General features: G+C 43.7%; 1 protein-coding gene and 1 long non-coding RNA gene across 7 annotated transcripts in view; both read right to left on the bottom strand.

Annotated features, from left to right (window-relative positions):
- Positions 1-1727: 1727 nt before the first annotated feature.
- On the bottom strand, positions 1728-4335 carry LOC141570603 (uncharacterized). The gene is made up of 3 exons (XR_012494792.2): positions 3369-4335; positions 2798-3000; positions 1728-2089 (listed from the first exon to the last, which is right to left on the bottom strand). It is a non-coding gene; the product is annotated as an uncharacterized LOC141570603 (long non-coding RNA).
- A 7325-nt stretch (positions 4336-11660) lies between these two features.
- Positions 11661-12763, bottom strand: part of MEIS2 (Meis homeobox 2) — a 201833-nt gene continuing 200730 nt past the window's right edge. For all 6 annotated transcript variants that reach the window (XM_074327925.2, XM_074327923.2, XM_088797131.1 and 3 more), the window contains one exon: positions 11661-12763. This exon is cut by the window's right edge and continues 329 nt beyond it. The gene's annotated coding sequence lies outside the window, so the exon portion shown is untranslated.

Consider the following 12763-nt stretch of genomic DNA (forward strand, 5'->3'; position numbering starts at 1 on the left):
GAGAGAGAGAGAGAGAGAGAGAGAGAGAGAGAGAGAGAGAGAGAGAGATTTCACACGTGCAGATCAAGAGCTTTGAAGCCTTCGACCCCGACCCCTAAACCCAAGTGCATCTCAGAAAACAGGTTCGGCTCGTATTTCAGGCGGTCTCCTTGCCCCGCGTCGGCGGTCCCCGGGGCCCTAATTCACTCCTGCCCTCTCTGCCCAATGACATTCGAACCTGGGAAAATAATTGCATTAGAGCAGATTACTTATAACCGATAGTTATCCGTCTTTTTCTGTTCGACAGAAGTCTATTAAACTAAGCACAGCCATTACCAGCTGAGCTCTAGAGCGCGCCTTCATTAAGAAAATTAAAATCATACTTTTGAATCTAAGCAAAGCCGGCGCAGGTCTCAAGAGCCCTCCCGCGTCAAACCCCGACGTTTTCGTAAGCCCGATTTTCCCGCGAATCTCTCTCTGCTTTTTGGATACCGTGGGTGAGGGTGAAAAGCTTGAGTGTGACGACAGTTACTCGAAGATAGGGAGGTCTGAGCTACAGAAGTACCATCTTTCTTCCCAACCCGTTTACCCGCTACCCCCTGCCTCCTCTCCTCCGGCGGGAGGCGGGGGGAGGTCTTTTCTCGGGAGCCTTCCAGTTAAAAGCACCTGTGCAGGCTTGGCCGGGATTGGGGGAACTGTTGGAGTGTCTCAGGCGGAGGATGGGTTCAGGGCCCGGGAAGCCGCGCGGGTGAACTTCCCCAGCCGACTTCTGTGGCCAGAGGCCCGCTCCAAGTGCACGTGTTACACACACACACACAGACACACAGACACACACACACACACACACACACACACACACACTAGCGCGTGGGGGGAGGGGAGGCTGTCCCCCTTCATTGCATTTCACACTCGCTCGGGGACCAACGTGGCCTATTAGCCAGCCTTCTGTCCGCCCGGGCACAGGAGCCTGGTCTTCTGGGCTGGCTGCTGCGTTTGCCTTGGACCCCGAATCTCCATCTCTTTGGCCGGATCTTCGGCCTCTGGGGGCCTATGTGAGTTTCCTCCTTGGTTTGGTAAGAGACTCAGCTCGCGGTACCCCGACTCCAGGCGGATGTCGGCGTTTCTCCGGCGCCCCAGCTGGGGGAGGAGGGAACAGGTGGGAAGCGCGAGCTGGGGGGAGGGCTACACCACTACCTCCCCTCCCGGTAGCCTCAGGGTAACAGTTCCCATCGCTCCATCGGAGGTGGGAGCTCCAACTCCACTTGCTATTGGAAACAGCTCCCCGCAGGAGAGCTGTCTGCTCAGTTAGGAAGGGGCGCGTTTGCATTGATTTTCTGTGGCATCTGGAAATTTGCAGGGTTTGAAGACTAATTTTTAGGATGGTTTAATTTTTTGTTAGCCACCTCCCCTCGTTTCAGCATTTTGCTTTTTCAAATGTTAATTGCTGTGTATTTCTCTGAAAGGTCTCCCCAACTCAGGGCTCTAAAGGAAAACACAAGCTTTTGCCCTTTTTGGGGGCGTCCTTCCCTAGGGCTCTAGGAACAGAGGGGCACTGCTTCCATTTTTGTCAGAATGACCAGTAATGGGGTATTCACACCTCTTTCTCCATGTCTAATTAGGGCTTTGAGGTTTATGAGAGGAAAATAGCGCGCGTACACACACACACACACACACACACACACATACACAGCCAGCACTCAAATACAGAATTAGGTGGAGCCAGCTTGAAAGTGTAATATTGTTTGCTCCTTGACAAGTGTCTACTTCTCTTTTCCATAATTTCTATTTGACAGAAAAGCCTTCCGAATTCAAATGACAAAAGTCAGCCAATAGACATGGACGAGCGAACATCTTTTACATGTCCACAGCCTTCAACTTACTAAATTGGTGTGTATTTTAAAAAATATTATTTTCAGGGGGAAAAAATAAAACAAATGCACCTTCACTGTTGTTAGTATTTTCTTGTCATCAAATGTAGACACATCATTCGATTTTTTTTCTCCTTTGTAGTGCAAGATGGGGAAATAAGAAATCAACAGCAGCCTTTTAACAGCAGCAAATGCAAGACTTTTGAGATGGTTCTCTTTGCTTCTGTTTTTCCTTCTTTGCCCTTAAAGCAAAACAAAAACAAAGATAAAAAAGGAAGAAACACTATTCCTAGGGAAGAGTTTATTTTGTTGCCACAATAAAGGGGTGGAGACAGTTAACAGCTATTTGAGATGATAATGCTTAGTGATCCCATTCTTTTAATCATCCTCTTCAAGTGCTTTAAGATTAATGGCAAGAGGTGTTTTTCGGTTCCTTGTAAGGACTTTTGCATTAATTTACTGAGAACATTGACCAGACTGTCAATGTCTCCAAATTTCATTAAGTCAAACTGAGACAAATACAATGAGATTTTCATATTTTCTTCATCTATGAGTATCTTACTGTAAATATTATTTGGATTCAGTTGCAACAGGGGACACGTGCTTCTATTTCCTTATTATAGGTAGACAGCTATAGATATATGAAATAGGTGTTTTATATGTAAACACATTATATATATATATATATATATATATATATATATATATATATATATATATATGTACACACACACATATATTTAAATGAACCAATATTGTTTGCAGATAACTTCCCCTCCACTTCCGAGCTTAATGAAGACCTCTCAAAAAGTCAACTCCAGTGGCAGGCGGCAGATTCTGTTTCCCCCAGACCAGGATTTTTGTTTAAAGTACGTTTGAACGCACTGAACTTCTTCAAAACAGACCAAAAGATAATGAGAATAACTTAGAGTATAAATATTTAACTTTACCTCAGTTGACACAATAGCCCCAGCAATTCTTCAGACACAACCCGACTGAGGCATCACTTGACTGGCGTGCAGACCCAGGCTGCCTCTGCCTTGCCCAAGGAGAGCTGTTCCCTGAAGTGCCCCGGCTCCCGTCCTCGTCCGGAAGCATCCCCAAAGCGGAAGGTTGGACATGGAGTAACACAGGTGGGGGTGGGGGTGGGGTTCTAGGGAGAAGCGAGGAAAGAGAACGGAGTTTTAAACCAGAAGGTCCTGGTACTCTGGCAAGAAATGAACGTCAAGAGACCCACCTTTCCCTTGCCGTCCTTCCCTCCTGGTGTTCCTTCCCCCGCGCCTCATTTCTGAGAGCAGTTTGCACAAAACCCCGCAATCCGGTACTTAAAAAAGCAAAACCCCAAACTCCCCACAAACTAAAGGAGTTCCTCATTGCATATTTTCACTCTTTACACGGGGTCTAGCTGTGCTCAGAAGACTTTTCCGAGTCAAGTCTGCTCTAGCAGCTCCTTTCCCAAGAGTAGAGGCTTTGGTGGAGTCGGCGGGTCCGCCAGCCGGAGATGTCCCCGGCTCTCGTTACCTGGCCGCCCGCGCGTTCGAGTTGTCAGACATCCAGTGGAGAGTCCTGCGGAAGCCGAGAAAACGCTTCTAGGCACCGAAACAGTAGAAAACCAACCCAAACCTTGTCTAACAGTCCCGGTCCCACACCTTGCATTTGACGTGAAGCACCAGGGTAATAAGATCAAAGATATTGGCCGTTTATTTTGGTGCATTTCAGTTAGTCTTTCCGTTTCCAGCAAAACTGAGAAGCACGGGCGAAGAAAGAACAGGAACACCCGGGGGGAAAGACGTGTGTGTATACAACTTTTAAACACGTGCTCTATTTTGAAAAAAAAATCGGACAGGGGCCGGTATTTCTTTGCGGTGCAGGAAAGGGTCATTCAAGACAAGGAACTACCGTGTTTCCCCGAAAATAAGACCTAACTGGAAAATAAGCCCTAGCTTGATTGTTCAGGATGACATCCCCTAAACATAAGCCCTAAAGCGTCTTTTGGAGCAAACCTGAATATAAGACCCGGTCTTATTTTCAGGGAAACACGGTATCTGAATTCTGAAAGCGATTCCTCTGGACCTGACTGAAATAGGGCGAGTTCCCTGGGAGTTTAATTTTGAGACGCCGCAGTGTGTTGTTTTCTATTGGCCTCTTTCCACATCAGATACCCATTTAAACAACAACAACAAAAAAACAAACAAAAAAACACTTCTATAGCATCTATTAAAAACATTTCCTTGTAGTCAGAACCTACAGTTCGGCAGAAACAAACCAACCAACCACAGTAAAAAACCCGGAGAATAAAGAGATTTGGAAAAAGAAAATGTGTCCCTTTTCTAGTCACTTGACAGTTTATTCCCCTGAGGCCAAGTGAAGTGGTGTGGGGGGTGAGGAGGGGTTCCTTCGATTTTTATTATTATTTTTATCATTTACTCATTTAAATGTTCAGCTTTGACAAGCTATTCCCCTGCCGTGGGGTTTTGCTGCAGAGCAGAGGTGGGGGCAGTGGAAGAAGTCTGTGAAGGGGGGCTGGGGCGCAGAAAAACACGATTTGCTTCGCGGGGGGCTGACCCTCAGAGTTCTACTCCACTGGCCAGCAGGGGGCGCTCTGATGTTATCTCTGGATCAGACAGCCGAGCGGCTCAAAGCTGCAAGACAGGCTTTGCAGTTTCACGCAGCTGCAAAAGGAAGGGGAGGGGGAATTGTAGCTCCTAAACCCTCAGAAGCTATTCTACTTGGGTTATTTACCCTCCGTTCGAAATGTACCTACGTCTCACTTTACCTACCCACCCTGCGTAAAGTGCAATCCCCTCCTCATCAACCTTTCATCTGCATCTATGCAGCACATGTATAATCTCTCTCCCTAGCCTTGGAATACACATTTATGCAACTTATTAAATGCGACGATGAATAGTCAACATTTTTTTCGCCCGTTAGTTCCGCTGATCCAAGCAGGATTTATTTGCAGATCTCACATCCCGGAGCCATAATGCAGTGATTTTTTTTTTCCTTAAATAAAATTGGTCAAATGTTGACAACCTTTAAGCCAATCTAACACTCAAGATTAGTGATGGGAAACTAATGAGAAAATATCAGATCCCCAGGCCTGAGGGCTGCCAATTAAATCTTCGCTGATTGAAAAATAAAAGCGGACTTGGGGTGTGAGCCCGGCTCAACTTCAACTATTAATTTAACATGTTGCCCGGCTCCGCGCGCCTTCTTTCCTCTATAAACAGCTTCCCGTAATAGAGCTTCTTCCTCTCATCCCTCAACCTAAAAGCCAAGTGTTATTTCTCAGAATATTTCAAGAGGTCCAAATCAGGATGATCGTCTCTTACACGGTAAATATTAGGCCTTTAAGCAATATGATTTAACTAATTAGAAAATTTACATCATTAAGTCTCAGGGAGAGAGAAAAGAGAAACAAATCTGCCAGTCATTTTAAAGGAGACAGGCACTATTGAAGTGTGAAGAAATCGGCTCTAATTCAAAAAGGCAATCGGGCAGAAAAAGCCCTCAACATTACCCTGCTAGTTATTAATCAGAAAGGGCTCTCTCTCCTCCCTGCACTCCCTCCTCTCATAGGAGAGTTTAAGTTCCTGTTTTTGCCAGTGGCCCATGTCATATTTATATTGAGGTTTTGTCTGCTAAAGGATTAAAATTGGAAAATGTTTCAATCTGAAGAACCCAGAATCCTCAAAGGGAAAAATATTCACAGACTCACCTCTCTTCCAGACAAGTAAACCTGTTGTGACAAACAATTCTCACCACCCTCTTTATTTTTTTTTCATTCTTTCGTGTTTTTTTTTTTTTTCCTTCCCATTAAGTTTCTATTTTGAAACCTGCTTGGTGAGAACTAGCCTTTGTGTTCTGCTCCCCTCCCCTCCTTTCTTGCACCCCTCCTTCCTCCAAAGCGAGAAACTTAGCCTGAAAGCAGAAAAGTACAAATACATTAACAAAGCCCCACTCACTTGATAAAAAGGCCATGGTCTAGGCTTACATGTCAGGAATCTAAGGGAAGGGGGATCAAGCTGGTGGGTCTACAGACAAAAGATGATGAACTAGAAATTCCCCTACCTATGTATAATATTTGATAGAGTGTGTGGCTAAAGTGAAAAAGAAAAGGCAAGTAGGTGAGACTTACTTTAGAGTGCCTTGTGGTGTTGTGTGGCTTTCTCTCCCCACCCCCACCCCCATTCAGCTTAAAACAGCTACCTCATTATACCTAGGTGCCCCTTCCCATGTACTCTTACTGAAGTCCTTGGTACCCCACACACATAGCCTTTTCCCTGGTCTTCTCATTCCCAGCAAATTAACTGAAGAGGGACCTGCAAAGGAACTTGGTGGGTGTGTAGTTCCATTTGGAAACTCAGGCCCTTCCTGGCATCTCTGAGGACTTGTTCTTAAACAGACACTGGGTATAAAAAAAATTAATAGCAAGTCTTAGATATTTAATTCCCCTTCATTATTATTTCTTTTTAAATTACAAAGAGGTCCCAAAGGCTCATTTTTCTGCCTAGCCCTATTCTTCTCTTATTAGGTTCCATTCTAGCCTCATTTTCTTAGCGTCCTTTCCATCTTACAATTCTGAAAGTTTCACTACCTTGCTTTCCACCAAGCCCCTGGGCCTGGATTTCTCAAATCTTCGGGCTTCTGTGGGCCTGGAGCAGCTCTTCAATGCCATTCTCCACCTTACCAGATTTCAACTGCAGAAGAGAGCAGTAGCAGACCTGGGCTATTAACACACCACAGTTAATTCTCTGCGGGAACTTTTACTAGGTGGGACGTGTGGAAGGAGAAAACATCTGTAAACAGTGAATGCACTTGAGGGTGGGGAATGGGTTCTGACATGGAGGCCAGCACACATATAAAATATGGCAGAACTTGTGAAAGAACCAGTTAGGAGTTAAATTTCGGAGAAATAAGGAGAGAGAGAGGGTGGGGAGCATTGGGAAGAGTCTAGAAGAAGGCTGCCCAAATGCTGCTTCTTTTCTGACCGTCACAGAGCAGATGGGAGTGGAACGTGCTCCTCTTTGAGAAATATTAGAGTAACATGGGCACTTCTGTCACTTTCAGGAGGCGGGACACAGAGAGGTGAAAATATACAAGACAATGGCCTCTGGCACTGGAGGGCTCCCCACCCTTTGTCCCAACCCTCTAGGCACCCTCCTTACCTTGGTTGCCTACATTTGATCTGACACACTGGACTTTCCTGGGAAGGGAAACAGACCACGAGAACCAACCGGTCTCCTGCATCCACTCCGAAGCCAAGAAGCAGTACAATAAAATTTACAGTGCCTTTAACAACTCGCAAGTAAAGCATTAAAATTCCCTTTAATTGAGAAAATATTGATTTTGAAGTCTAGAAAAAGCGAAATCGTAATTTAACTGCGAACTTTCAGGCGAGAATATAGCGTATTATGTCGCCGTATTATGGATCCACGCTTTATAACCACGCGACATCACATCTTTAATTGCGCTACTTTATGAAGTGATAAAGACAAAAGATAACCCGACTTAGGCAAAAGCATAAAAAAAAAAAAAGACGACGACGACCTAGAATAATTTCCCTTTCCAGTTATTTATACAAGAGTTGTCTCTTTTTTTGAAGCAGGAGAAAAAAATGCCCAAAGGGGAGGAAAGAAATAAAAAGAACGGAAAACCACAGACCAGTCTAAAAGCAACTCACATTAGCAAATCCGTTGATATTCTTTACCAAAGGAGGAATGAAGCCAACACATTTAAGAAAATGCATTCACGGGCAAAATTGCATCCTCCTTGAAACGAAACAAACCTGGGTCTATTTTCTTATTTTACTCCCCCATTCTTTTGGGGGTTGGTGGGTCGCAGAATCCATTGGTGGATAGGGAAGGGAAAGAAAAATCAGGCTTTCTATGTTATTTCTGTATCGGTTTTTGGTATTATAGAGGAGTAAAGAAGTTTTTGTGTGGTGGTTTTTCATTGATCAGTCACTCTGAGCTAATGTAATTATCCTCATCAATAGGAGGCTGCAGAGAGAATCATTATGTGGGTGACATTGATAAATGATCGCCCAGGAACGGCCCTCTCGCGGGCAACCCCCACATCTGACCCTCCCACACACACAATGTAGTCATAGAAACACCTAGAGAACCTCGGGCACCGCCGCGGAAGGGGCCAGAGAGGGAAGAAAAGCCTGGGGCGACCGAGGTGGGGGTGGGGGCGAATGGGGACAGCCAGTCCCAGATCCAAACCAGTTCCAACGACAAAAACAGCCAATGGCGGGGAGCGCGGAGGGCGTTGCGGGAGGGAGAATCCCCCTTCCCAGCAGCAGACCCTCGCACAGTTGCTCATAACAAAGTGAAAATCCGCCCTCCAGACGGACCCATTCCTCCACACCTTTTCCCATGTGCGACCTCACCACCACCAACATCTGATGTTTGCCGAGACACGCATTCAAATAGGTTTCTCCCAAGGAGTTCAATGATTAGGTTGCAAACCCTGTAGGCATCTCATTCTCACGCGGGTCCCCCCGTTCAAAACACCCCAAACCAACAACAAACCAAACCCATCCGAACAAAGACAGCAGCTGGGCGACCCACGCCCAGCGTTCCCCCACTTATTTACTGGGCGACCCCTTCCTTTCTCTTCACCTCCTAACCCAGTGCCTCTGATTATGAGATAATGGATTTTGCGATTGTTCCTGGCAGGGTAAAAAAAAAAAAAAAAAAATCCCCACCGAACCCCGGGTTTTCATCTTTTGACTGTTTTATTTAAGCCAATGGGAAAGTACTGAGAGTAGTAATTGATTCATAATGATCCATAAATCGATGTCGGAAAGCGGGAGTGGGGGGGGGATGCATGGAGGTGTATGAAGAGTGGGGGGGGGGTTGATGCTGTTTATTTATTTTATTTCTAAAGCTTCAGCTAAAGTAGCTTTGACACTGTTGGGGCTGGAGGGGAGGAGCTGTTGGGCTCTGCTGGATCATCCATCATCGCTGTCACCCAGAGTCTGCCCGGAGGAGCCCTAGACGCAATCTCCCTTCTGTCTCTACACCGAAACTATTAATATTAAAACCTCCCTTCAAACACTGCCCCGACGGTCTCCATTCTCATCACAATCCGACCGGCCTCCCCCATCAGACCCTCATTTCCCCTGCGCCGCAGCTTGCTCCCAGCCAGAGCCAGGACGGAGGGAGCTCGACGACCGCGTGCGACACCCTTAGTTGATTACTGCAACTGTTAGGTGCCCCGCTCTCCTACCCCTATCAATTTGAAGCATGTCTGTCTACCTCCGTCACACATACACACGCGCGCGCGCAAAGGGGAGGCCAGATGAGGGCTGGGGCAGCCCACACCGAAGGAGAGAGTCTGCACGCCCTTGCCTCTTCCCAGGCTCCGGGACGCGCGTCCGCACCAACCCTGCTCAGAGGGCGGCGGGGACAGTGGCTGCGAAGCGAGGGCCACTGGGCACGTCGACACCCAGACACTGGCCTTTCTAACACAGTGGCAACTTGCGGCGAGGTCCGGCTCCTTATCAAATTGCTGGCCTGCAAGACTAATGGGGAACTTGTGGAAGATCCCTGTCCAGTCCCTTTGAAGGAAGGTCCCTCTTCTGACAGCTGTTAGAGATATTAGCCATATTTCCCTTCCCAGATCTGCTCCGGGTTAACGGGCCCACGGGGGCGGGAGGGGGCAAGGGGGCCAGGAGGATTCTGATTGAGTCTCCTGGGCAAATCTAACTAGGGTGAGCTAGGGAGAGTGGGAGCGCTGACCTGGGGGTTGGGGGGAACGGGTGGATGGAAAATACAGACTTTTCTGGTCCTTTTCTCTTTTTCCTTTAAAATGTGGCTTCTTGCTCAATCACCAACCCTTAACAGATGGCGACTACAGTTCTCTCAGAATTTCTTAAAGAAAGGGAAACCTTTGGAATTTATTTCTGCTTTTGCTTTTCCATATAAATAAAAAGTGTTTTTATATTACTCTTGTTTTGGAGAACATAAGCAATTTTATTCAGACTACAGTATTTCCTTTAACACTATATGGTTGTCAAAACACCATTCCCAGTTTCTTTGCTTTTGACAGCTGAGTCTTTCTTAAATATACCCAAATCGGAACTCTTTATACTAAATAGTAAACCCGAGATAGGAGGAAGTGCCTTCCGAGGTGGTATAAAAAAGGCATTATACAAATTGGACAACTCTACCACCTCTCAGTCTTGGCTTTTGGGGGAGGGGGGCAAGGAAATGCAAACAAATATTATTACAATTATTACTCATCTCCAAATATTTAAGAGGGTTAAGGTTAACAAGATAGGATGTGGGTTTGTTGAAGAAATGAACCCTGAGGTTATTTTATTCATTTAAACCAAGGCTAGAGAGCTCTGAGATCAAAACTTTGATGAAATAGATTAATAATAATTGCATTAAACACTTCCTAAACATGAGCCAATTAGCAAGTAAACCCTTCAGTATTTACTTTACTGAGAGGAAAGGAAGAAAAACTTTGCCAAAAAACTGTTCAGCTGATGTGAGAGTTAATTTATAAATGGAGAACTTGTCAAAATTTACTTAAAAGCATCTAAAGTAAAAATATACAAATATTTAAATTTTGCAAAGAAACTCCATGTGAAACGGGGTAACAAAAATGAGAGGGAGACTGTCTCTTTTCCAAGTGGTGCAGAATTTCTCCATTAATAGTTTGAATCATAAGTGTTATTTCTATGTTTAAGCAGTACCACATTAAAGTGATAAACGTATTTATAAAAATTCTACCTAACTAAAAATAATACAAAACAATAGTTTATTTCCTTGTTCCTTATTATACAACTTCTATTAATGTCTTCTGCAGTGGGAAGATGGAAGAACCCCAAATAAGATACAAACTTGGATTTCTGAGATAGTGAACTATTTCCCTATCAAGCTGACATCACACAACTAGGTCAAGTCTGTATTATCCTTTTTAAACATAGGATTCAAAATTTAGGTGTTACAAAATTCCAGGATGGTATATTTTTTTGAAAAATTGGGGAGGCATGCAAATATCTCACACTTTTATTCACTTTGCACACATTGGCAGGCATTGTGTGTATGCATTATCAGTAAGCTAATGACAAGGGTTTCTAGGAATGTTGCATGAGATTTTGAAAATGGCATTAGAGTGCTTGTTTTGTTGTTGTTTTAGAAAAAAAAAATTGTTTAGTCACCAAATCACCACAATAGCGTGCCTGCATATGGAGGTGTCTGAAATAAAAAAAAAAATCATAATATAATTTATATCAAATATTAATGATTAAGTAATCTTTTCAACTAAGGATTTCAAACTCCATAGAAGTTTACTCATCTATGAACATCTATATGTAAATTTTAATTTACATATTCAACAGTATTTTAGTAAGACAGAAAAAACACAGGCAGATGAATTATCTTTGAGCACAGACGTTAGTTATTTCTTATGATGCAAAATTAACCCTGCAAAAGCCCTTTATTCTGGCAGAGGATGAACATGCAAAACTTTATCTAAAAGTACTTTTTTTTAACATCATGCACCTAAAAAGGAGGTTTGGGCACATTGAAGGTGATCTTTCAACCTCACACATACACACACACACACACACACCCACTACACACACCAAATTTCATACCTTTAGAAGTTTTCTGCTGGGAGAATTTTTAGCCAACTATACATAGGCTACAGATGGTTACCTTAAAAATCGTTGGTAAGTTAAGTTTCAAACATACTCAACGTCTGGGGATAAAACCATCACCTAATTTGAACACTGTATATAATAGGGATTGTGCAACCTTACCTTAAAACTATTAAAAACACAAAAGCCTAACAAAAAATCAAAAATGAAATATTTATTACCGCATTTTGTGACTTAACACCTTTTTTAACATAACGTCACAGTCCTCATACAAGTATTTTAATGTAAATTTGACAAAGCTTAAAGGTAACAGCATTTTCTTCTAGTGAGGAACACGTGCTGAGAAAAGAATTCATGGACATACAATACCAATTCCACAGCAGATCTGATACTAGCAAAAACATTCTTTTTTTTTTCAATTGAGGTAAACACATAGAATATCTAACATGAAACAATTAATAGACCGAACTCTGTACGAAGTTTGTTACAGTATTCTCTTGCTCCTTTTTTTTTTTTATCCCCCAAGCTTTGAGTTTCAGATCAAGTCCTAGTCGTGGTGCTATGATCATTAATCACTTTTTTTGTGTTGAGGAGGGCTGCCCAACTGAAGATTGTTTGTCCACAGCCAAGGCTTAGAACTCCTGGAAGAAGCTCCTGCTCTGTCTTTAAATCTTCATTGGCAAGCTCTTTGAAGAAGAGTCCCCCAAAATAATAAGAATTGGCTTATGAAGCACAAACTATAAAGATCTGTTTGAAACTAAAGGACACATTTATGGAGGAACAAAGGCCGAGCATGGAAACGCATTCTTGAAGCTGGAGTCCAAGGGTTGAGTGAGGTTCAGCCACAAGTTCACTGTGGTCTCCAGCGTGGTTCTTTTCTCATTGGCCCAACAGGTTTAAAATATACCACAGTCTCTCCTGGATAGTGAATTCACTGATGAACCAAAACAGTCATTCTTTTGGGAACAACACACATAGTGTGGAAAACAAGGATATATTTTTTTTCTCTTCTAAAACTATTTGAGGCAACATAACGGAGTGATCAACAGAAATGTACAAGTTTAACTTAGTTCCTATGTTTATACTACAGTAGTTATAACTCTCGGAGTCTTTTTCCAGAGGATCTTTACATGGACAGAATTGTCTCAGTGAGCCCATGACTTCACATTTGTGTTCTTGTCTCATTGGTCCTCTGTTGCTTGATGAAAAATGACAAAAGTAAAAAATAATCACAGCTGTCTGGAATTTCATATTAAGTGTCAACATCTGGTCAAAGTTCAGAAAGTCTTAAAATAGT

Source organism: Rhinolophus sinicus, chromosome 3 (genome assembly GCF_057876585.1).
Source record: "Rhinolophus sinicus isolate RSI-liver-muscle chromosome 3, RSI-T2T, whole genome shotgun sequence".
NCBI lineage: Eukaryota > Metazoa > Chordata > Mammalia > Chiroptera > Rhinolophidae > Rhinolophus > Rhinolophus sinicus.